Source organism: Pelodiscus sinensis, chromosome 2 (genome assembly GCF_052426305.1).
Source record: "Pelodiscus sinensis isolate ZL-2025 chromosome 2, ASM5242630v1, whole genome shotgun sequence".
Classification (NCBI taxonomy): Eukaryota; Metazoa; Chordata; order Testudines; family Trionychidae; genus Pelodiscus; species Pelodiscus sinensis.
In genome coordinates, this window is record NC_143053.1 from 153,431,891 (window position 1) to 153,455,848 (window position 23,958).

General features: G+C 42.1%; 1 long non-coding RNA gene across 1 annotated transcript in view; it reads right to left on the reverse strand.

The window, feature by feature from the left end:
* The window catches only part of LOC149525357 (uncharacterized), a 46,351-nt gene extending 36,238 nt beyond the window's left edge, over positions 1 to 10,113 (reverse strand). The window contains exon 1 of the long non-coding RNA XR_016348905.1: positions 9,898 to 10,113. This is a non-coding gene — a long non-coding RNA (uncharacterized LOC149525357). The remainder of the gene's footprint in view (positions 1 to 9,897) is intronic.
* Positions 10,114 to 23,958: the final 13,845 nt, after the last annotated feature.

The following is a 23,958-nucleotide window of genomic DNA, read 5'->3' on the forward strand; positions in this document are numbered from 1 at the left end:
AACAAATCATGCAAAACCAAGTCAATGCTCAGGTGAGTATAGATCCATAGTTAAATGTTTGTAGTATCAAGCCTATATGTAGTTCAGTCCTTTTGATATTTGAGTTGTGGCAACACGAACAATATACTAGGCACTTTCCAAATACAGTGGAAGATACTGCATAAAAAGAAGAAAGATCAGTGGGGTAGGAGGGAATAGGAGCACAATATACAAACAAAGTGTTCACAGAGATGACAGACACACCTTCGTTCTAATTATGTCTAATGTATTTTGATTTTAGAGTTGTCTTTCCTATCCCATTTCAAAATTTTGCCTGGTTTCTATTTTTTAATTTTATTTTATAAATTACCCTTGCCCATTTTTTAAATATATTTGTGATATACAAGTACAAATAGAATAGCTATCTATGGCTTGAGAAAAATCCCAGAAACTTCCCATGTGAATTACACAGAGGAGACAGAAAGGATGGGGTCAGTGGTTGAGGAATACCCTGCAGAATGTGAGAGACCTGGGTACAAGTCCCACTCCACCTCAGACTTGCTGTGTGACTTGGAGCTCACTTTGCCAACATTAAAAGCTGGGTGGTGCTCAGATACTACTTGAATTGGAACCATGCAAGTACCTTTGATAGAATAGGATTGATTATAATGCCAAAACATGATAAAAGCTTTACAGACAGGTATGAAAACAAGGTTCAAGATAACGGTTCTGCAAATATTTAGTCATGTGAACAATCCACTGAAAATCAGTGAGAAATTCTTGTGTATGCTTGAAAGTAATCAGACCCAAAATAGACAATTCACAAATGAAGGCTAAAAGTGAATGATGAGAATTTACATGCTTCTTAGTTCATTTTTTAAATTTGGATTTTACATCTGTCATCTATTTTCTTCATAGTTCAGTAGGGCTAGAGTTTATTGGCTTTTTGGAAGAAGTGAAGTTTTCAAGAGGGTGCTGAGTAACAACAAAGTTCATAACCCAATTTGTAAAAGAATTTAATAGAATACAATTAATAATCCTTCAGAATGTTTGAATTTCATTCAAAAGTAAGAATTTAAAATACCTGATTTAGCTATCTCCCCACTTTTACATAGATCCCTGCTCCCATGAAAATGGCCCTGTGTTACATAGGGCAGGTATTCCAGCAGCATGCAGGGGAACCCAGGACTACACCCTACATTGGGTTCCAGACCAGGTACTTGCTAACAAGCGACCATAACTGCTATACAGTCCTTCTCTTGCTGTTTCCCTGGGGTTCTTCCTACATATTTGGCTTTCCCTATCTCTGAGTCTGTCAGCCTCCACTGGAGTTGGAAAACTAGCCACCTCCCTCTTTCCAGCCAGCTACCTGGCTGAATACTTGCCCTGTCTGTTCCTGCAGAGGGGAGTAGCTTAATTAGCTGCCTCCAGTCTAAATCTCCCCTTTTTGAAGTTTAACCAGTTGATTGGGCCTATCTGCTCTAATTCAGCTCTTGCAGGGCTAGTATGGGGAGTCCACCCCATCACACTGACCCATGTAAAAACCTTTTAATGACGTTGCAGCTCCTTAGAGGCAGCAGTGAAGGAAAACTGTAATTTCACTCAGGCTGTGTCTACTCCACAGGGCTTTATCAGAAAAAGGTACATAAATTTGTGCTCCGAAATTTGCATATCTTTTTCCCATAGTTTTTTCGGAAGAGGCTTTTCTGAAATTTGTCCCATCTCCACTGGAAGGAGGAAGACAGGGCTTCCAAAAGAGTGAGTCTGCTCTTCTGCAAAAAAACAAAACAAAACAAAACAAAAAAAACACACGGAAGAGCAGACGCGTTCCCTGGACATGGCGGAGTTTTTTTGATACCCCTCCAGAATCCCAGAAAAACCCTGTAGTCTAGACATAACCTCAGTCTTATCAGTTCAGACAAGAGTTTAAATTCTGCAGTGCAAATGCCCAAAAGGCTGATTTAAAACAGCTTAAAGAGAAGTTCCTCATAACTACCTCTCCCCCTCAGATCATTTTGTAGGTACAACTCCCCAAAACCTGAAAATGCAATGGACAAAATCATCAGCAGTAGATATTCTCTGAAGCCAAATGAAAGTATCTTTCACAACTAAAGGTTGGACAGACAGATAAGACTATCTGGACTCAGCAAGCATTTTTAGAAACTCTCTCAAGTGCCAAGACGACTCCTCACAGGCATGGGAACCAAGGTCACTTCACTGTTCCTAAATTATATCCTCTAGACTGGTACAAAGGAAATTATAGCTGTCCCAAACTTGCACAGACTCTCCAGTCACCGAGCTTGCAGAAAAAGCCAGCACCCTTAAAATATATAATTTGAGGAGAGACACAGAAGTAGAAATGCAGGAGAGCCAGTAACAACAGATATAGTGCTGTCTAAAATGGAGGGGCAGAACTGAATTCTGCCCTGGAAAGGAACCACTCATGTCCAAACCAAGTCAAAGGGGGCTGCCTCCTGGCATATCAGAAAAGAATTTAGCTCTGGTCTGTAATAGACATGGACGGAGCATGTCAAGAGGGGGTGGGCCAGAGTTTTAGTAGTGGACAGGTTAAGGAAGATGCACACCATTCTTCCTCTGTGGAAAATCTGAATAAAAAAAATAATACAGCCTGTGGCTCTGTTGACTCTTCCACTGGTCTTGGAGACAGACACAAATAGGGGCAGTCCCTAGTAGTATGGCTTCAATTGTGGCATGCTGCCAGGGAGTCTGAGGAAGAGAGATGGATGCCCGGATTTACTACAAATCCTTGGGGATCTGCCAGGTGGTATCTGTGACCTTGACAGGAAAATGTGAGGGGATTTACATGAGGACATCCTCACAGATTTCCTCTAGCAGACCCCTGTCCATTGGGAAAGCAGTAACTTTACTAGTACCAGCACTCACACTGGCACAACTACCCTTACAGGAACAGACCAATGCAATTTTCACATATACCTCCCCATGCTTGCAGGCAGAGCTGGATTTTCAATTAGACAGTGGGCACATGCCTAAGGGCACCAGCATTCTAGGGCAGTGGTCCCCAACACGGTGCCCGCAGGCGCCATGGTGCCCGCGGGGCCATTTGTGTGCGTCCGCCAAGTGCTCGGGGCTGGCCTGGCCCCGGGCACATGGTGCATGCATGGAGCTGGAGCCGGACACCGGCCCCAGGAACACCGCGAATTTGCCGCTCGTGCCCCGGGCACGCGGCACTTGCGGGGGGGGGGGGGCGCTGGCCCCAGGCGCACGGCGCTTGTGGGAGGGCCCACCCCCGAGCACGCGGCTATGGGGGGGCCCCGCCCCCGGGCGTGCATGTGTCCCCGCCCTCTGGCATCCGGCAGGCGAACGGCCACGCCCCCTGGCGCCCGGCAGCCTCTAAAGGTTGGGGACCACTGTTCTAGGGGATGGGGACCAGAGCAGGGAGCAGTGTTCTTTACAGTGTTTGTGATGTCACTGTCAGCTATTGAGAGAGAGAGAAGTATGTGTGCAAGTCCTGGAAAGTAAACAAAAGAGGGATTACATAGAGTCTGACCCTGAAAACATATATATACACATGAGTAACTATACTTGCGAGTAAACTGCTTAATGTGTGTAAGTGTTGCAATAATGGATTCTTGCTCATATTAGGTTGTAACTTACTGAAAAGTTACAGTTGTTTTTAAGCTAATTTTTAATATATTTTATTAAGAATAATATTGCAATGCAATATTTTAATACAGGTTGAACCTCTCTAGTCCAGACCCCTCTGGACGTGACTGGTGCCGAACCATAGAATTTGCAGGATCACAAGAGGTCAATATTGTCTAACAGCATTACCAGCACTTCCACTGCTGATTGAGCTTTTAGATAAAATATAGGGGTAAATTACAGCTACATAACAGCACTGAACGCTGAAAGCTAGGATTAATGGCTGTAAACAAGCTTTATGGGTACGTCTACACTTGCTCCCTTGTTCGAGCTAGGGATGCAAATGTGGGCGACCAAAATTGCTAATGAAGCGGGGATTTAAATATCCCGCGCTTCATTAGCATGATTTCCCCGGCACATTACTCCGCTCAACAGCTGATTCGAACCAGGAAGTGCGTGCCGGGATTCGTTGGTTTGAACCAAACCCCTTCGTTCGAACTAACATTACTCCTCATTTAAATCCCCGCTTCATTAGCGATTTCGGTTGCCTACATTTGAATCCCTAGCTCAAACTAGGGAGCAAGTATAGACATACCCTATGGGACTGCAGGAAACTTGGCCACACCCATGATCTGTGGATATCCGGCTAACTGAAATCATGCTGCACCATGGATGTCACCGGACCAGAGACACACAGACTAGAGAGGGTCAATCTGTAAATACCTAGCTTTTATACTGTACTTTTCATCCAGAGATATCCAAGTGGTTTATGAAGGGAGTTAAGTTTCCTTACTCCTACGTTACATATAGGGAAACTGAAGCACCAAGCAATGACAAGACTTGCCCAAGGTCATCTATCGGGATAGTGGCACAGCTGAGGAGAAAACTCAAATGCTTATCAGATAGTCGACTAGTCGCTTCCGCATCCCCTCCCTCTCCCGCTTATTGCCTGTATCAGAAAGAGGCAGTAAGGGGGGGGGGATGAAAAGGAGGGGGTGCTTCAAAGCAGCAATGCCTGGAGTCCTCAGCTGGCCTGGGCTGCACATGACATTTCGAAGCAGCAGCGCCACATGGAGCTCCCCGCTAATCCTGGGCTCCGTGAAGCGTTGCTGCTTTAAAATGCCACAGGAAGCATGGGGCCAGTGAGTCCCCTTTTGGCCCCAAGCTCCCCACAGCACTTTTGTGCTACCCCTGGGCTGTTGCTACACTTCAAAGGCAAAAGCGCTGTGGGGAGCTCGGGGCCAAAAGGGGACTCACTGGCCCCATGGTCCCTGTGGCATTTCAGAGTCCCCTTTTGGCCCTGAGCTCCCCACAGCACTTTTGCCTTTGAAGTGTAGCAACAGCCCTGAGGTAGCACAAAAGTGTTGTGGGGAGCATGAGGTCAGAAAGGGACTTACTGGCCCCATGCTCCCCTGGGGCTGTTGCTACACTTCAAAGGTGGAAGCGCCCTTATTAACTAATCTAATAGTCAATGCAAGTTGCATCAACTATTCAATTAGCCAAATAATTGGAATTGTACATCCTTCCCTCAGACTCATGCCCTAGTCATTGGATCACAGTGATTCCTTTTCTTTCTTTATCTGTTTATTCCTGTATGTGTTCACATAAATAATTATTTTAAGACAATGCAATTTAAACGCCTTTCAGTTTATCTGTCTTAATTTAAAAAGATGTAGTTCAGTATCTCTGTTTACCACACCTTCCTTACTCTGTTCTGTATAAATAACTACATCATTCATATCTGTGTACTGTCATTTATTTATATTGGCAGCAGTTCGCAAAATGTACTAAACTCTGCAGATAGAAACAGTGCCTACCCCATAGAGCTAATGCATATTAATGCATAACTACGTTGCCACCACTTCCTCACTTACTGAAGTTTCATTAGTACTATACCAGGAAAGGGCTATGGATTCCAGCTTCATAGAAGTAGCATGCCTTCAATTCAGTCGAGCAAACCCCTAATCTCTACTGGACAGTAAACATTTCCATAAAGGTGACAGGACACCACAAAATCTCAAATAGGGAACATAAAATTTGTGAGTTCCAACTCACAATGTCCTTGTAGTTTTCCCATCAGGGAGGCAGAAATTTGCATAATGACCCAAAATGACAAGTGCTTTGGTCCTCTGTTCCCCTATCTACATCTATCTGAGGACATCCATGGAGAGCAGGGCCACACTGGCCTCATGACAGTCTGGCTTCTAAGGGAGCTTCTCTACTAGCCACAGCTCACAAGCTCTCTCTTAGAGGAGCTATTTACTATACAATGGTTTGAACTATGAAAGGCATGGTGACTGGTATTCCCCCTCACTCTGATCTTCTATAAACAGAAACCAATCCACCCATGGATGCACCTATGTCGGGAGGAGAAGTTGAGCCACAATTTTCCCTTTCAATCCCCTCCGGTGAAGACTCAATGAAACTGGGCCCCCTTTGAACTAGGGAAGACAATCCATTCAGATCAATTAAATCTCAAACCACACAGGGGTGATTTATTTTATGTAGTACAATTAACATTTAGTTTTTCCTGATTTGGTTTCACGGTTTCAGAAAGATGTAAGCTAAATTCCTAATGATGTGCTTTTAAAAACTGCTCTAATAGCCAAACCTTTACTGTGATTTAGGAAAAACCTGATGCATAAACAATAATCATACTCACACTCCCTACTTTTTATACTAATAAATAGCAAACTCAGCTGGATCATTTAAAAATACAGCAAATGTCATGTTTACTCACATCAAGATTCCAGATAGCAAAACAGACATACAAGTGTTATCCTCTAATAAGTTTTTCATCAGTCTACGAAATGTAAGATTTACACCAGACACATAGTAGACTGGCTGCAAGCAAAATATATGGAGCAGAAACAAATTTGCATCACATAAAATCCTGGTACTACTGACCCAAAGAACAGGTCAAATGAAACTAGGAAGCTTTTCATCTCAGACAAGGAAAAACTTAATCTTGCTTTAGGCTACTTACTGTGTCTACTTTGATTCTTGCTTATCAAAGCACTTTAAAAGTATGGGAACCAAGCATCAGCAAAAATTGAGAGCTATTTTGAAAAACAGATTCAATACTTTTAAGTTTGGACCAACAGAACTGCTTTATTTCTGAAGGTATTTGAAATAATTAAACCACACTTTTAAAACAATTTAGAGGGTAAAGCTCAAAACCATCAAATAACAAATAGCAGATGACTTGAATAGCAATTCATGAAGCATCTAAGAAAACTTTTAAAGAAATATAATGAATTCATACAGAACTCTCACTAAAGTACTACCATAGAATTCCTAGTCTGCCAGATGAGTCATGGAATGCATGCCTGCCAATTCCTTCTTCACCTTAGCCTTTCTTCACCTTTTCTCAACTCTGGCTACACATTGAGAAGGTGAGACAAAACTATTAGAATTGTACTTATTCCTTCGTCAATGACTGAATAGTGTGAAAATTCTGCAGGGACAGTTCACACTATCTCTGGAGGAAGAAAATATTTTGCAAAGCAGTGGTCCTTTAATCAATGAAGAAGCAAGGTTTGGGAACTTGGAAGATACTCTTGTCTAGATATCCCATATCAGAAGCCTGCTTATTAGGACTCAAGGAAAGAAAAGTGAGAAAGTAAAAAAAAAAATCTTTGGGATCCCAAATAAAAACAGAGAACCACTCGTAGGGGTGTAAACCAGTCTAAAATACTCCCTAGAACAGCGGTGTCCAAAATGCTAGCCATATGTGGCTATTAGGGATGTTATCATATAGCCAAGTAAGCGATTAACCAGTAACCCTGGGATTATCAATTAATCCTATCAACTACACACACACACCTCTGATACAGAGGAAGCAATGGGGGAGGAGAGGGAACCCATGCCCATGAGGCTTTAAACAAGCTCCTCTGGAGCACCAAATCTGCCCCTGATAAATTACATGACTATGCATTTACACAATAGCTAACATCCCAAGTGGCCAGTTGAGTGTGGCTAGTTCACTATTGCAGTAGCCACTATAGTTGGACACCATGTGAACTGCTTGGACACCATGGCTCTCGAATGTGTAGCTGAGATTTTTACCAAGATACTTTTGGACACACAGTTAGAGTAAACAAAACATTTTCAGCCTCCTAGCCATCCAAATGCTACTCACCCTTATGAGAATCCTATGCTGATAGAATGTACCTTTTACAATACAGAAGGAATAAATATAAACAAATGTTACATGGCTATGCATTACACAGTAACTAACAAACTTCCTTCCCCTCCCCCATTCCAGTGAAAACAGGAGATGAGTATAGATTTGACTATCAAGCCTGCCACCACCACCTAAGGCATACTGGTTTATGATCATAATCAGGAGTTGGATGGGAGTCAGTGGAGAGTTTGGTTTGAATATGAAAGGTAAGAGGCAAGATGTTGTAATTAGCTAATAAAAATGGTCTTAGTGGAGAATTTGCAGCCAGCCTCCATTGCTTGATGACAGGTGGGTTAGGAGAGGGTTTCTAGAGTAAAGGCTGACATGAGCAAGTTATACATGGGCTGAGGGAAGGATCATTTGTGGAATGGGTAATGGAATAGTTTAAGAATTTAAGAAACTGCATGTATTCCAAATTTATTTAAATATTTATCGAACTTCCCGTAAGAGTTTTTTTCTGTATTTTTAATCACCATTCCTTGGCTCAGAGAGATGATAATTTTATTTTGATGCAGCAATTTTTTCCCCTATTAATAATAATTTTGTGTGAGGAAGATCATTGGAGACTTTTTTGAGCACAGAGACACCTGTCTCTTAGTTCACTTGTAAACAAGTTTATTTGTTAATTAAGACTTGACATCACACAACCACTACCCTCTAAATATTTTAGACCAAGTTGCAGTTGTTGGAACATCAAGGGAGTCATAATTTTTAATACACTAAGTAGGAATAAGACCCTCCGGAAAAGGGCGCTTTTTCCGGAGGATCGGGGCCAGTCTAGACGCTCTTTTCCGGCTTTTTTAAAAGCCGGAAAAAAGCGGCGGACATTTTTATTTAAATGCCGCGGGGGATATTTAAATCCCCCGCGGATTTCCCTACGACGACTAGTGAAATTTACATGCCCCTTCCGGGAAAGGGGCCAGTGTAGACGTAGCCTACAAGTTTAAGTTTCAGGAGGTTCACTCTCAAGTTCCAAATGATTTTATCATGAGATAAATCATTTTGTACTAATGAATCCTTTTCCATTTTGGAAGTCAAAATAATACATGCAAGTTTTTCACAACACAAAGCTCTACTTTACAGAAGAGGAAGAACTGTAATTCAAGAAAATGAAAATCTGTGCGCTCTCTCTCTCTCTCTCTCTCTCTCACCTCTGGAGGTACAATCATCATTAAATATAATTAAGAGCCCTTCAAATCCAAGGATATCCATTTATATCAGCAGGTATTTGCGGATCAATGTTGCAGAAATGTATGATACACAATTTTTTTATGTAGAACCCTGCAAATTTTCAGATAACCATTTTATATTATAGGTATCTCCAGATCATTTTTGCAGACAGCAATTTTGTATGGGTGCAGGACTATAAATATAACCATTGTACTCCAACTTTTTAAAACAAGCCATCTCTTGCTTGCATCAATCAACATGTTAAGAAATATTTTCCAATTCTTTTCTGTGGCTTCAAACAAAACATTGAAAGTTTTTCCATCTTTAAAATGTTACCAGTGAAAAATCCTGGGTTTTAAGCCAATACTAAGACAGCCATTTGTGTTCCCTCCAGAAACACAGAAGGAAGCTTGAGGTTTAATCAGGTGGAAAAAGAATGCAGTACTGTAATTGTTTGAGAGGGGTGGGGGGGAACTTCTGCTTGAAGCGTCTTTAATGTGGTTCTAAAGAAACCATTTTCTACAGAGACGCTTACAAACATTGACACGAAGTTGAGAAAAAAAAAAAAGGCTCGGAAACAGAACCAGAGCCCGCTGAACAGACTCTGTCTGGGGGTAGTGAACCTTAGGCGCTAAAGCCATGGGAAAGCTAAATGAAACGCACACTGACCTCCGGCCCTGCAGCAGAGAGGGGGTGGGGGCAGGGGAATGGCGAGGAGTCCCATAGCCCACCCTCCCGGAGGTTCTCACAGCAGCAGGTGGATTGCCCTGCCACAGAGGGGTGGGGGAAGTTAGGGGCAGACTCGGTTCCCCAGAGCACCCTCTGCCAGGCTCAGGCTCCCGCCCACCGGGGCCATTCACCCCTCTCCCTCCCCTAAGCCGCGAGCGTTGCCCATCTCCGCTCCAGCAGCATCCCGCGCCCCGAGAGGCACCACGTACCCAGCTGGCGGGAGAGCCGCTTCGGTGCGCCCCTCCGTGGCGCGGCGGGATCCCGGGGTGGCCGCGGGCGCGCGGAGCAGCGAGGGCTGGGGGAAGCGGCGGCGGCGCCTTGTACCTGCGCGCTGCCCGCAGGGCAGGTGGAAGCGGCCCCCGCCCCAGGGCACGGCTGGCTGGAGCGCCGCAGCAGCAGCAGCAGCAGCAGCAGCAGCTCGGGCCGAGGGAATGAATGGGAGCGGGGAGGAGACAGCCAGGGGGCGGGGGGCTGCTGCTGCCACCGCCCCGCTCGGGGCTCTGCGCAGGGAGAATCCCCCCGCCCCCACAGGCTGCTTGGAGACCGGCGCACCCCACCCGCGCCAGCAGCGGTAGCGCCAAGTAAAGGTGTTTGCGGACCCAGTGGGAGGGGGTGACCATGGGCTGTGGGCGGTGAGTCTTGACTGGTCTTTATTTGACCGCTGGATACATGCAAACTAATGGCATTTTAAGCTTGACACTTTTGGCTGGGTAGATGGCAGCGGTAACCAGGGCTGCTAAATGTGCCTTGTGTCTGCCCGCAGGTTTGATGCTAGGCTGCAATCTTTTCATTAAAGCTTAATCTTTCATTCTTGGATGCTTTTAGGACAGTCCCCATGTGCACCCCTCGGGCCGGACGTGCCTTCTCCGGCTGCATGGCCCTCTAAAAGGGGGGGGGCTTTTTTGGGTTGGGGGTTGCTGACCCACAGAAAAATCAGGTGGAGGGGGGGGGGCTGCACACAAGTGAGAAGCAAAAAAAACAAGAATAAAACCTCCCTCACTGATATGGCCCCGACTGAGAAGGAGAAAGACACTCCCCACATTCTCCTCCCACACCAGAGCCTAGTTGGGGCACAGGGTGGAAGATTCTGTGTGCTCCAGCCCCATGGAAGAGTGGGGAGGGAGCAACAAATCTCAGGGCCAGATCCAGGAAAAACAGGGAGGGAGGGCACATCTGGCCCCCCCAGGCCTTAGGTTCCCTACCCCTTCTTTAAAGGCTTCCTCCTTCCTTCCCAGTCTGTAGGCTTGCTAGCTTCTTCTACAAAGTGACACTTTCTGCCCTAACCTTACTCCCCATCCCCACCAGTCTCACTGGAGAAAATCAACAGTTTTTACATCTTGAAATTTTAGTTGTTATTTTTGGTTGGAATTTAGAAACCCAACAGCAGATGATGGGGAGAGGAAATAATGAAAAGTCTGTGAAACTGGCCTCCCTCTTCCCCCACTTATTCACTAGTAGCTCTGGCTATTATGCTGTGTAAATCCTGGCAGAATCGGATTCTGAGGGGCTGCTGCCTTGGATGCAGTCAGTGTAATTGTGGGCCTAAGGTGCACAGCCCGTCCCCACTTTTATTGTATCATTGGGACTTCACAAGGAAACAGCATATCTGATGTCCATGAACATTGCAGGCTCATAAAACTTGGAGACCTGTTAGATCTTCCGGTTACTTCCCTACCTACCTCCACAAGCGTGTTCCTTGATGTGCTTTTGGTCAAGTCGAGCTTAGATATAGCAAGGGGTGGTGCTCCCTTCTTGAGGGCAACACATTACAAGACCCCAGGCTACTTTTAAAACTACCTTTTTTTGCTGTTTTGTGTGATTGATGCCACGTTCTGGACCTCATTTTTAAAGGCACGTTTAAAGTTTAAGGTTTAATATACACAACAGATGCCGCAGACACATGAGACTTGACACCGTGGGGAGTGAGTTAATGTATAATTAGGGTTGGGCATTGGTTTTTGAACAGCTGTTGGTGGTGTAATATATACCTGTGCTTCTCTTTGAATTATTTATCCAGTGAATTGCAACATCTCCCATTGGCTGAATATCTGTATTGTACTTGTGTATTAATTTTGAAAATCCATAGCAGTACAAGTTGATAACATCTGCTGTGTGGCTTTTTATTTTTTCATTGCTCTTAAAAAGTTATCTCTGACTACCTAAGGAACTACTGTTGTCAACCTTTTTAAAAATCTAGCTTCTCTACCAGAGCACTTAGGCCGACCCCTGTAATCTTTATGGCATTTAATATGAAAATAGTGACCACAGCGCACCCAGTTAAAACAAAAACCTTAATGGCATGGACTTCATTTTTCAGTTAGTTTTTCATAATAAAAAGGTGTTGTTTTAATTTTTTTTAATGTTCTCTTGGCACAAGATCATGTTTCATGCTAGAGCACATTTTTATGGCCATTATAAACTTCTGGGCTTTATAGTAATGTGCTGACAATCTGAATAGTAGCTTTGTGATTGTTATACAAATAGATGGGGGAAGCAGAGATGAGCAGGTAAGAAAGTGGATACAGTTGGAGCAATAAACTGCAGTGAAATCTGCTTGCATGTGCTTTCCACACTTGAGATCACTGCTTTTTCTTACAAATCATTAGGCATCTGTTTTATGTGAAGACATGTTTGAGAAGGCTCAAAGCTACCTGTGAGACAGGAAAAGTAATTAAGACCCGATCCTGCATTCCTCATGTACCCAAACTTCTTATTGACTTAAGCTGGAGCTTTCAGTGAAAAAGAAATGCAGAATTAGGTCCTTAATTATGTGAAGATTCATGCCCTCTTTTACCTATGCAATATTTTGTATGGAGTCAGGTACTACATGATGGCAGAAGTGTGCCTCAGCGGATCTGATTGTAGGATCAGGCCTAACATTTGTTTGTTCAACCATGTATTTATTTAAATTACATGGAAATAAATTTCACTTTAAATTTCACATAGCATGTGGCAGGATATGCAAGAGGGCATATAAACTTTGATGTCTGAAGCATGCTGGCTCATAGGAAAGCTACTAGCTGCCTGCTGGGCACCTTCTGACACGATTTGAAAGTTGAGAGGAAATTCAGAGTTCTGTAGAAGTGCACTGATTTTCAAAGTACAAGCAGGTACCACACAATTAGAGGCTGAGTGCAAATGGATATACGCATTCTTATTAATGTATTTAACAAATCATTAATAAAATAATGTACTGCATATGTGCCATAAATTATTTTCATATACTGGTTGAACCTCTCTAGTCTAGTACTTTCTGGTCCAGCAGCATTGGTGGTCCAGCATGATTTTAGTTAGCCAGATGTCCATTTATCATAGGTATGGCCAAGTTTCCCACTGTCCCATAAAGTTTGTTTACAGACACCAGTCCTGGCTCTCAGGGTTCTGAACTATTACTTAGCTCTAATTTACCCCTAAATGTCTTCTAAGAGCACAGTAAGCAGTGGAAGTGTTGGTAATGCTGTTAGACAATATTGACCTCACGTGATTTGGCAAATTCTCTGGTTTGGCACCAGTCAGGTCTTGAGGATACCGGACTAGAGAGGTTCAACCTGTATTGATAATTACTTAAGCTTTTTGATAACTTTATTACCTAACCCATATTTTCTCCAAAACAAAGCAAATTATACATTGCTCGATGAAGACTTGTAAATCAGCCTATTTTCAATTATAAATACTAGCCATATTTTTATTTTTCAAAACACAATGGAAGCACTGACAAAATCATAAGTAGTGAAAATGTTTGGGGTTTTTTCATGCTCTGGTAACACAAAAATACCTATATAGATTTTCTTCAGCCTTTTAAAAAATAAATTTCCCTGTTGGAAGACTAGCACAAGTATGAAAAATTGTAGTCCAAATGGAATAATTTGTGAATATAATAAACTATCGAATATCAGAGCTAAAAATTAAAATATTTCCTCCTCCATTAATGTAATGATGTATTCCTAGTGGTAATTCTTGCTACCCTAGAAGGAGTGACATGTTTGTTCTTAAACTTAATATTTTTTCCAATAATTTATTTCCCTGGTTAGATGCCCTCTAATGAAATATCTAAAATTATTTTTTTCTACTTTGCATTTCACCCATCAAATTTTTGGATGAGTTTAGAGTGTTTTCCTCAGTAAGTAAGCCATCTCCATTTGAAGTGATGTGTCACAAAGGGGGGACCCAGCCTAGCTATATTCAGCAAATCAAAGTGAAGTGAGAACAAGAGGAATGACTGGAGGTATTGAGATCAAGCTTTGCATGCTTGGAAGTACAAGCATGTCAGCAGGACTGAAAGCTTTTGTCATCATATCCAGATTCTTGTCCATCACACAGTATTCCACCTGCAATAAGGTCATATGGATCACAAGGCTATCTATAGCACAAACTCAAAAAGCTACTTAAAAGCATTCATTTTTCCATATTAACCCTGGAGAGATCATGAACACTCCAGCAAATAGAAGATGTTGTATTATATGGACTGCTGTTGTATATCCCAGTTTTGAGGGATCACACTAACAAACAGTTTCTGTGTATATTTATGACAATTCAGTGTAATGTAGATCAACTATTAGGTGACTGAATGCTGATGTTCTGACTCAGAAAAAATTCCCATTGAAGTCAAAGGAAGTTTTACTTAACCGAGAATAATAGAATTTGATCTAGGGCTTGCAAGAAAGAAATATTCTTTCTACAATTAGACATGTATGTATTTAATACACAAACATAGTATATTAGGGAAGCATTGTATGGAAACATAAGATATTCTATGGCTCAAGAGAATGTTTCTGTCTCCAGTGCCCTCAATTCATCTTAAATTCACATTGAATTTACTGTTTATCTCAGTAATTTAAGTAGGAAAACTCCCACAGTTCAGGGGTAGAGGGTACATTTGCTTTTGCTTTTCTCATGTCCAATTGCTTATTCATGCCTCACCTCTTTGTCAGCTCGTGTTTAAAATACATCTGTGTGTCTTTAGGATTCAGTGAATGTTCTCTGACAACTTCAGTAAATGCAGTGTTTGTTAACACATTTTCCATATATGGTTTCACAGCCACAGTTTCCATTTTTTTTCTTTGCTAAATTTGAATGTTAGCTAGATCAGTACTGTACCATCAGTTTTCTTATTTTTAAAGCACCTACATTTGATTATCCTGGAAACCATATTCTTGCAATATTAAATCCAGGGCCACCTAGAAGCTCCTAAAGACACAATTCTGCAACAGAAAATAGAAGGTTCTACTGCATGCTTTTCATTTTCCTGGATCTGTTGGTTTTAAAAGAGAAAATTAATGAAAATAAATTACAGATTAACTACATACAATTTAACAAGCCACCTGAAGTAAATCTGAAAGATTTTTGTTTTGTTTTTTCAAATTCATTCCTACCTACTCAATAATCTCCTCTTCACCCTACAGAACTATTGCCCTTGCAGGATATATTCATTCACATCACACACTTGTTTTCCCAACTATTTACAATACTTGTAAAGAATGCATTGTAACCCTTTTCTTCCTCTCTGTGTGGCTACGTCTACATTGGCCCGTTCTCCGGAAGAGGCATGTTAATTTCCAACTTCAGAATCGGGAAATCTGCGGGGGATTTAAATATCCCCCACGGGATTTAAATAAACATGGCTGCCGCTTTTTTTCCGGCTTGGGGAAAAGCCAGAAAAAAGCGTCTAGACTGGCACGATCCTCCGGAATAAAGCCCTTTTCCGGAGGATCTCTTATTCCTACTTCAAAGTGTAGACGTAGTGTAAATGTAGACGTAGCCTGTATTTCTATGAGATTGTGCCACCTGATAGATTTTGTTGAATCTCACATGGCTAAATGAGTCATCTGCAGCTATTTTGAATCAAATAAAGGTGAAGAGGGTATTCATTCAAGCTACGTCTACATTGCAAGGTTTTTGCGCAAAAATGTCTATTTTTGCGCAAAAACTTGCGGTGCGTCCACATGTCAAATGCACTTTTGCGCAAGTAAATCAGGAGTAAAACAGCAGAACAGAGGGCTTTTGCCGGTGTAAATAAACCTCCTTCTACAAGGCATAACTCTTTTATGCGTTACAGCTATTGCACAAAAAGGCAAGTGTGGACGCTCCAGAGGGGTTTCTTGTGCAAGAAACCCCTATGGGGAAAAAGCACAGGTGCTCTGATGGCCATTCTTTCTTGCGCAAGAGTGTCCATGCATTGTGGACGCTCTGTTGCACAAAAGCACATTATTTTTGTGATGCGCTTTGAGGTGTGTACGCACTCTTCTGCAAGACATTTTTGCGCAAAAACTCTTGCACAAAAGGCTTCTTGCGCAAGAAGCCTGCAGTGTAGACGCAGCTGATGTGTTTTCCCCAGCCAGACTTCCTTCCAGAAGGTAGTCCATGACTCTGAGCACCTAATAGGTTTATATTTCAATCAGACTTTTGGGCTGGTCATTATTCAGCCAAGGGAAAGTGGCCCTAAGGAGAGAATGTCTCCCTAGCTGTGTGCTCTGAATGAGAGTTCAGGCAGCTGGTAAGAACAAGTTACACTGAGGTGAAAGGAAGGCAGAGCTCAACTATTGCTACCACCTTAACACCATGTTTGAAAAGTGTCTGTTACGATAACAATGGGGGGCAGGCACCTGATGCTTTGCCTTCTTTAGTCTCTGAAGGGGCAGTTTCACCTCATCACCCAAGTCCAACTTAATTACAAAAAATAGGACTGTCCACTACTGACACCGGGACCTGGTCCTTTTCTCCCTCTTTCTTCACCTAACACTTCTGGAGACTTTGAGTGAGGTTACTAAGAGCTGTAACAAACACTATACTCTGCCACATTGCCCACTGAAACAAAATAGCATCAGCGGGATGAATAAAATATCACCACCTCAGCTTCCCCAGACGCTAGCAATATTAGGAACCTTGCCATAGAAGAACTGCTGGCTGCAATGGAGCCAACAGGATCACTGGGCCCCTAGTCAATAGGTCCCATACACTGTATCTCTATGAGATTGTGCCACCTGATAGATTTTGTTGAATCTCACATGGCTAAATGAGTCATCTGCAGCCATTTTGAATCAAATAAAGGTGAAGAAGGTAGTCATTCAAGCTACATCTACATTGCAAGGTTTTTGCGCAAAAATGTCCATTTTTGTGCAAAAACCTGCAGTGCGTCCACACTCCCAGAACGGGAGGGGTGGCGGGGGGTGACTCCACATTTCCAGAACGGCAGGGCCTTAGGTAGAAGTGGCATGGTTGGGGAAGCCAGTCCCCAGCACTGCCCGGATGGCCTCATGTGCCCACCCCACCACCGGCCTGCGGGGCTGGCCAGATACATGGTGTGAGGTTCTGAGCGCACTGCATAGTACTCTGGTGGCAATTTTATAGGGCCCAGGGCTCTTTTGCTGCTGTAGTAGCAGCAGCTGGGAGCCCCTGGCTCTTTAGAATCGACAGGCCCCAAGGCAATTGCCCCCTTGGTCCCTTCTCTATCAGGGAGCCTGGCTGACTCCCACTGATATTTTGAATCCTGCTTTGAACAGGTCTAATTGATAAGGAGAATAACATTGTAAAAGAGGCAATGATCCATTGAGACTTTGATTTCCTCACGTTAAGGTACCTGAACTGGTGTTAGCAATGGTTGGGACAGTACTCATTCTCCTGCACTTCTACTTGATCCTGTGGCTCAGTACACAACCTCTATGCAAGGCTCTGGAGCTTGCACATCACAGAAGGCCACATGTTCAAAGTGGGATGGATCTGGGCATTAGCCTTAGCCCTTATGTAGTAAGATAAACTATTACACATACAGCTGTTCTCATGGACATTTTAAACTGTTCCGACAACAATCATATTTTTTAAATTTCTTATTTTGGTTATAAAATCTCCACCATAATGTAGTATTGATAGTTTTCCCTGACCCTTTCAAACTCTGAGGTTATTTCCCTGAAATTAGTTTAATGATGTTCATGTATGAAGATTAACTCAAAGAACTAATTTAAAATGTATAACCACACTCATAAAATTAAACAAAGCTATAAATTTACAATTATCAGGGTCCAAAATATCTAAGTCTTTTATCATGCAAGGCTGGAGAGAAAGAAACAGTCACAACAAAAGGCTGTCCACTGAGGATTTGAATGAGAATTAGTACTATTGGCTGAGGCGTTTATAGTGCAGAAAGAGAAGGAATTATGCAGCGTAAAAGAAGGATTAACTAGAACAAAGGTCATGCAGCCTTCAAAAGATGGATTCCCTTCTCTCCCATGTAGGACAGTCTTTATAAAAGGCTTCCTGTCTTGTAATTAGGTGGTTGTGGTGAAATACGAGCATAAACAGTGAGAAAGCATTTTGAAAGCAGACATACCTAGAAGTAGTTTTTAACTTTATAGTTAAGTTTTTATTAGTTACAAAACTAAAGGCTCAGTTTTGGAAATTCTTCCCCTTCTGAGCATCTGGGATTAGTCATCAGGGTACTCAACTGAGTAAGGGTTTTAAGGAGCAGGACTTTTGTAAGAAATCTGTTTTAGATACCAATGAGACATATTTAATAAAGACACACATTATGAATGGGATACCTTAACCCCATAGCCCCAGGAGATACATCAAACATGTATCCCTCTCACAAGGCATTATGAAAAGAAAATGTTTGGCACAGAATTACTGTTGACATCCCACTGTTAATCTCTTATGAGGTAAAATTTAGACAGCTGTCTACTGGGAGGGATAATCACATATAAAAGATAAACTGCAACATCAAATAAAATAGGCCAATATTGGATCAAGATATACAAGCCACCAAATCCTTTTTTCAGGTTCATAAATGGCAGGACTTCACACATATATTTAGTAACTTCAAATTATTAATCAGGATAAAATTGGCTATTACTCCAAGGAAGAGAAGCTTTTGGAACTATATTTTACTTTTTTGAAATTTTGTTTTAAAATTCAGGCTACAAAGGCATACGATTACATTACAATATCAGTATGATAATGTTGCCAGGCAGCAGCAATTCTAGAGCATCAAAGTTCATTTAAAACTTACTTCTACAGTAGACAAAATGGGGTTGCACACGATTAGTTTACTTTTCATTATTGAGTGGTAAGATAACTATAAACACATAAAAGAGCTAGTAGATTACATATAGATTGTCACCCTTTATGTATTAAATACATTTGAAAGTGAAACAAACATATATTATATAGATGTTCTCAGGAGTTTTTTCTATATTGGGGAAATCTGATATAGTCACTTTGTAGAAATATTAAGATTCATGATTATTTTTATGTACTTGCCTCCTGCTCTTGCATTAGTGAGACTTGAAATAGTGTATCCCTGTCTCCTTTGTAGGATAGATTGTGAGGTGATGCCAATTATCCTAGCTTATGCAGTCTTAGATCTGGTTAGACTTCCTCAGACCTACATACATTGCTCTGCTAATGTGTAGAGAAGTCTAAATTGATGAATACATATGCCAAAAAGCTAGAAAAAGATATAAAGTTGACCCTACAATATAATTAATATCTTCTTTCACATCTCAGTTTCTGAAGAGATAACTTGACTCCTTTACACATTGCTAGATTGGGTGTAAAGAACTGTAAGAGAGACTGAGTATACAGCTATCTAATATGGTACTAACTTGCATTTTGGCCTGTAATATGCACCTGTCTGACTTTTGCTCCATCTGTCAGTACTGAAGCAATAAATAACAAAGGGCTTGTTTATATTCAAAGTTTAAGCAGATGAACTAAAGCTATGATTTTAAACTAGTTTAGACCACTGTAAAGCCCTGTTTGGATATTCAGTTCACTTTTAATTAGGTTTATAATTATTTAGATTTAAATGTCAACCAATAAGCTATGTTTAAATTGAATGTCCATATAGAGTGTTACACCAGATTAATGAAATCAATTTTAAACCCAATTTAAATTTAAACCAGTGCAACTTTTAATATAGGCAAGTTGTAACAATTGCTGCTGGAATGCAAACACAAATGGCTTAGCCTGATAAGTACTGTATCAACTGAAATTGGAGTTGAAATATTGCTGCTTGTTAACATTCAGAATACATGAGAAAATCAGTTTTTTGACAAAACAGAAAAGAGAAGCAGAGAAAAAAGGCTCTTACGTTCTAAAGAGGTGATAAAAAATGGAGGACAAAAACCACTTGCAAAATTACTCCACTGTGCCCTTTTTTCAGAACCATTAATGCCATTAGTTTTTATTTTAAGTTTGTAACTTTCTGCTATTCTCTACCTCTGCTTCTTTTAATATAGAGAAAAGGCTGAGAATAAAGGATTATAATCAGCTTATCATTGCACCCCTAAAATTACATAAATTCCTTCCTAAGAATGGTTATTATTGATGGGGTGAATAGAAGATAATGCACAGTTAGGACTTGCTCTTACTTCCCATAAGGTCAATAGCAAACTTCCACTATTTTGCATAATGACAGACAATGAAAAACTGGCATTTATGAAGTTGGAGGAAGAGTTAATTAATTGATTACCTGCTCCTTCTGCCACAGAAATAAATAGGAATTTTCTCATTCTCTAGGTTTTGAGGGGAAAAGTTTGTAGAAAAAATCTAGGCTATTAAATATATTAATAGCCCACAGAGCTATGTTAGATGTTGAATGATAATAACTGTTTATCCATAACTTTTTAATTACCACTCATTTTCACTTCCTGTTCCTTTAAAAATGTGGAGTTGAGGAGCTCATGAGAAGACTGAACCATAAGTTAGTGACACATTTTAGACTTTAAACTATGGGTTTTAAGGGAGGGGAATTAAAATTAAAGGAAATTTTGTTGCTGTTCTTGCAGAATTTTATTTTTTCTTCCCTTTATCTGATTTCACATTCTTTCAAATAATAAATAAAAAGAATTCAATTCTAGTTGAATGGTGTAAGAGACACTAAAACTTAGCTAGTTCTAGTGTAATTATTGATAGAGAAGCATGATCTGATGGGAGCCAGGTATGCCAGGGTTCTAAACTACTCTTAGGTCTGCCACTGGTTCCTTCAATAGCCTTAGGCCCGTAATATAACATCTCCATTTCATTCTTCCCACCCCATCTAAGAAGACAGCTTCCACCAAGAGAACATGAGTTGAATTACCTAAGAAATTAATTTAGATACATATTGTACATTTTAATTTTAAAGAAACAGAGGAGGCATGGTACACCCTACATTTTAGCTTTTGGTTGAATGCCTTAAGCTTTTTCCAAATATTGAGCACTGGGAAAAGGGCCTGTAGGTTGGGTAAATCAATATTTGTGGCATGCAGTGTACCCTGACCAGGCCTCTTTTGGGGCTAAGCTTTTCCTGAGTTCAGCCCACTTTACTCACATACCTGAGGTGTTTAATAGATTTTCCCAGATATCAATGTTGAAGCTGTATTCACATTCCCCTGTTATATACAGTCTGAGATTTCCATTCCTGGGATAAGGAAACTGTTTAAAGTATGGGAAAACAATGATTTAAGTAAGTTCACCAGATGTGTAAATATAACAGACATAAATCACTGGAAAAGCTTCAACCACTCTGATTGCCAATTGCAAGCTTTCACTGAGATCTACAAACTCGGCACTCCCTCACAGACATATTAACTGGTCATCAGCCTTGTTTGCTTTCTTCAGTTTAGCTGGTCCTTACAGGGTGAACTTCCTTAGCACAGCTACTATTTTACTTTATCGGGAGCCACTGAAAGATACCACTGAGAAGCCTGATTAACAATCGCAGCACGGATCATAATAATTTCCTTGCCAAGGAAAAGTGGAAAGTCACTCATAAAAGTCAAGGTTGTAGGATTCACACACAGCTCATGCATAGGCAGTAGTGCAGACCCTGGGAGAAATTGTGCCAAGGATGCTCATTATGGATAACTAGCCAATTAGCCTGTCATAAGATGGGATTTTCAGGTCTCTCCTCCACGTTAGTCTTCTCTCCTGAGCCTCCTATCTCTCGCTCCGTCTCTATTTCTTCCTTCTACTGCCTCCCCTTCTCTCTCTCTCTCTCTCTCAGCTCTCCTCCGCCTGCCTCTCCCTCTTTCTCTCTCTTTCTCTTCTCCTCCCCCTCCTGCCTCTCACTCGGGGGACCGCAGAGCCCAAACAACTGCTTGCGCCACTTGCTCCCACGCGGTGGCCCAGCTGAGTGGTGCAGAAGTCAGCCGAGCGCCACGGTGGGAGGCGAAGGGGGGCGGAGTGGTGACGTTCACGGCCAGGGGGCAGGGCCTTGAGCAGCTGTCACACCGCACGTCACAGCCCCGCCCCCCTTTGCCTCCCACCGTGGCGCTCGGCTGACTTCTGCGCCACTCAGCCGGGCCGCTGCGGCGGAGCAAGTGGCTGTTAGGGCTCCCCTTCGGCAGCCTGGCTGAGCAGCACAGAAGTCAGCCAAGCACCATGGCGGGAGGCAAAGGACATGACTCAGGCAACAGCACCACCCAGAGGGAACAGCCAGCATTTCAGCGTTACAGAGTCTCAGACATTGGGCTACTATATATATGATGCTGAGCATGCAACTTTCATCATGATAGCACAGATCACTTCTCCAGCTATGCTTTCCCTCTGGCCAATGGAAGGGGAGAAGCACAGGACTATGATCATGTCTTCTCTTGGCCCTTTTTTTGGGCAATTTAACTTCTAGATAAAGTATTGAATAGCTCCTTTTTACAGGGGCTATTGTGTGAGAGGCACTTGCTCATGCTCTACAAGATGGTGGATGGGAATCTTCCTACATGCCACTTTGCACGCCTGTGGAAAGACTGGTCCTCATGTGGCTAGAAGTATTTCTCTGCTGCATGAGTAAGAAGCACTAACCACATATCTCCTGCTGTAACTTTTATGTCTTGCTCCCTTCATATAGGAATGATGGAGTTTTTTCTCCTTTGTGTTGGAAGTGTTTGGACAGTTGAGATTATGGGACCATTTTTTATGGTACCTCTAACATACATGCAGCACTGCCTGTGGTTATGTGTGCTTCTGCCCCTACAGAATGAAACCTATTTCCAAAATTTCTATAGGTGAGAGCAGGCAGGCAGAAAATTGGGCCTGAGAAAAGTGCATCCCAGGCATGGACATGCCTGGAATTTGGGCCATGTACAGCACAGGGGCTTTGGAAAAGGCTTTTAGAGAACCAAGCCTCCATGGTCTCTTCTGGCCTTGGATACTCATGAATAAAAGCAGCTAAGAGATCACTCCGCTGGTGTCTGCTTTTCCCTCTTCCACACTCTCCTAGTAGTGGCAGGCCCAATAACAATCAAAACCTTTGAGCTGAAGTCCATAAATAGACTGCTGAGCATTTTCATGCCTGTGATCACTGAGAGCCAGGAGCTTCACTTCTGCGCCAATGGCCAGTGAAGATCTGTCCTACGAGGAAGCTCAGTTGGATTAAGCAGCCATCTATCCAGGTACCACAACACTTGAGGTGCATTACAGGTTTGCACAGGTATGTCACACTGCTTCTTTGGATGCTGTTTACATCTGTGCTGCAGGAGGAGGAGGAGTGGGAAACTGAAGACATCTGTTTCCCAGGTTTTACTTTTATGTAAGCCCTTGATCTTAGATTAGACTGCCAAGATGGCTTTATAGGTGTTCTAATCATATATTACTTTGTTCTTTATTCTAGTTATGATTTACAGTAATGTCAACATTGCTTTACTCTGATTCCAGCACTTTGTTCTTTAAACATGTTTCTGTGACACACTTGAGCAATAACAGTTTAAAAATGTTGAATGATTTATCCTTACTGGTGTTCTAGACAGCTAAAGTGTGCAATGCAGCCAGTATGCCCCAGAAGAAAATAAGATGGACTACATGGATATCTCTAATCTAATAAAAATGGTCATGCTGGGTCAGATCAATGGTCCATCTAGCCCAGTATTCTGCTTCTAACAGTGGCCAGAAGACAAGGCATTTAAGAGGGAGTGAACAGAACAGGAGAACTCTGAAGCCATCTAGCCTCTGTCATCCAGTCCCATCTTTTGGCAATCAGAGGCTAGGGACACCCAGAGCATAGGCTTGCATCCCTGATGATCCTAGCTAATAGTCACTGAGGGTACGTCTACACTACAGTGTTATTTCGAAATATCTTATTTCAAAATAGTTATTTAGAAATAGCTTATTTCGAAGTAACGCATCTACACACAAAATGCATTTCAAAATAGCATTTTGCTATTTCGAAATAGCGCGTCCACACTGAGTGGACTCTGAATCGCATTTAAGGCCAGCCGGAACCAGTTCCAGCAGGGCACCAGGTTAGGACTTACTGTGTGGGGCTGCTGCCTGAGACTATTTGAGATCTATGCTTAAAGGGA